General features: G+C 38.1%; 1 non-coding gene across 1 annotated transcript; it reads right to left on the bottom strand.

Annotated features, from left to right (window-relative positions):
* Nucleotides 1-256: 256 nt before the first annotated feature.
* TRNAS-GCU lies at nt 257-338 on the bottom strand. Its single transcript has one exon. It is a non-coding gene; the product is annotated as a tRNA-Ser (tRNA).
* Between the last annotated feature and the right edge of the window lie 2,224 nt (nt 339-2,562).

Below are 2,562 nucleotides of genomic sequence, written 5' to 3' on the forward strand. Positions count from 1 at the left end.
AATTCTTTTGTATTCCAAGCCATTTTTCCAGTATGTAAATAACTTTGAAATTTCTGACCCAGGTGTTGTATGTTTTTTAAAGTGTAAAAAATTTTATCTTTTCATCGCTTCCATCCCAGATTCAACATATTTGAGAGGGAACAAAACATTCCACACATAAAGGTGTGAATACCTCTATGAGGTCGTGAAGTAACGAGCCAAAGTGGACAACATGTTTTAGCGGTGGCCTTTGGCTAGTACAAAAAAATAAACTTTTCGTCGCCTGAGAGATTTGAACTCTCGTGGGGAAACCCCATGTACTTAGCAGGCACACGCCTTAACCACTCGGCCAAAGCAACTTTTTGTTTTAGGAACAAATCTCGAAGAGACACTAGGGACAACAATGGTAGATGATTAATGAGGAATCAATTAGAACTTCGGGACTTACAAAGGGCCTACAAGTAGGTTGGTTACTAAGTATATTTGTATACTTACACCTTTCTCCTTTAATAGTGTACTGGTCAAGGTGGGGAGATGGAAACTTAGTAGAAGAAGGAAGCGATGATTTTTTCTAGTGTACTGGTCAAGGTGGGGAGCTGCTCGGGAGCTTTACTACCACAAAGGGGTTTCGACTCGGAGTGTTGATTAAAGTGTAAAATATTTATCTTTTCATCACCTGAGAAGTTCGAACTCTCGAAGGGAAATCCCATGTACTTAGCAGGCACACGCCTTAACCACTCGCCCAAAGCAACTTTTTTGTTTTAGGAACGAATATCGAAGAGGCACTAGGGACAACAAAGGTAGATGATTAATGAGGAATCAATTAGAACTTCGGGACATACACGGTAGCTTAGAGCGCAGTAAAGGGTAAGCCCAACGTCCTATAGACCAAAGGAAAGTCGTGGAAACCTAGTATTAGAAGGAAGCGATGAGGGCCTACAAGTAGGTTGATTCCTAAGTAAATTTTTATACTTACACGTTTCTCCTTTTCTAGTGTACTGGTCAAGGTGGGGAGATGCTTTGGAGCTCTACTATCATAGAGGGGTGTCGACCCGGAGTGTTTTAGTTGTATTCGACCTGGGCCATGAATTAGTTGTATAATTTTTTGGGTTCGATTTTGAATTCTTTTCATCAAATCTTGGAGGGAAACAGTGTGTGATTAGCAAGCACACACCTTCGCCACTTATTCAAAACGACTTTATGGTTTTATGAATAGTAGTCTTGAAGAGACACTAGTAGAGGGGTGTCGACCCGGAATGTTTGTTACTTGTATTTCACGTGGGACATCAATTAGTTGTATTCTCTTTGAACAGGTGCTGTTTGTCTTTTCAAAATTTATCTTTTCGCTGCAGTTCCATTTCTTGAAATCTCAAAAATTGGGTCGTGACAAATCTAATTCATGGATTATTTCTAGTATCTACATTATCCATTAACTCTGTTAGTTCTAATTCATGGATTCTCGATAGTGGAGCTTCGAATCATATAGTATCCAAAACTTTTGTTATGACTGAACCAAAGGCTGCAAACATTTGCAATAAAATTGCCTAACGAAGGAACAGCACATGTGTCACTTACGGTCAATGTTTTCTTTAATCCTGGCCTTAAATTAAACAATATTTTATGTGTGTCTCCATTCAATTTAAACATGTTGTCCATTAGCAAACTTACCAATGACTTGAAATGTTGTGTCACCTTCTATCCTGATTCTTGTGTTATGCATTCTTGTGTTATGCAGGACTTGGCTAAGGGGAAGATGATTGGCTACCAATGACTTGAAATGTTGTGTCACCTTCTTTAACTAATCAAGTATCTCAATCATCTAATTTGTAGCATTTACGCCTAGGTCATTCTATTTATTTTTTCCGGATCAATTTCATCTTAATAATGCTACTTTGTGCATATACTTCAGGCATATCCATAGCGTACTCATATTTAGGTCATGCAGTTCTTCAGAAGCAAACTTTTAATTTCACCTCATGATTTAAAAAAAGAAAAAGCTCGATAATATCATTATTACAAATCTTCAAGATGCACCAGCCAAGAATTGAACTTGGGTCTGTACCGTGACAAGGTTCTATTCTACCACTAGACCACAAGCTCGATAGTGCTACTTGTAAATTCTATAAATATAAATGATATTGTGACAAACCCAAGTTTGAAACATCATGCACTAATATCATCATTGCCAATCTTCAAGATGCACCAGCCGAGAATCAAAGTCAGGTCTGTACCATGGCAGAACACTATTCTACCACTAGACCACTAGTGCATGTACCTTCAGGCATATCCATAACTTACTCGTATTTTGGTCATGCAGTTCTTCTGAAGCCCTTTAACTTTTAGGTTCACCTACGATTGAAAAAAAGAAAAAGCTCGATAGTGCTACTCGTAAATTCTATAAATATAAACGATATTGTGACAAACACAAGTTTGAACATTATGCACTAATATAATAATCATAGCTAATCTTCAAGATGCAAGAGACGAGAATTGAATTCCGGTCTACAAGGTGGCAGGGTACTATTCTACCACTAGACCACTTGTGCATGTACCTTCACGCATATGCATAACGTACTCGTATTT

Source organism: Cucurbita moschata, unplaced genomic scaffold (assembly GCF_002738365.1).
Source record: "Cucurbita moschata cultivar Rifu unplaced genomic scaffold, Cmos_1.0 Cmo_Scf00176, whole genome shotgun sequence".
NCBI classification, from domain to species: Eukaryota; Viridiplantae; Streptophyta; class Magnoliopsida; order Cucurbitales; family Cucurbitaceae; genus Cucurbita; species Cucurbita moschata.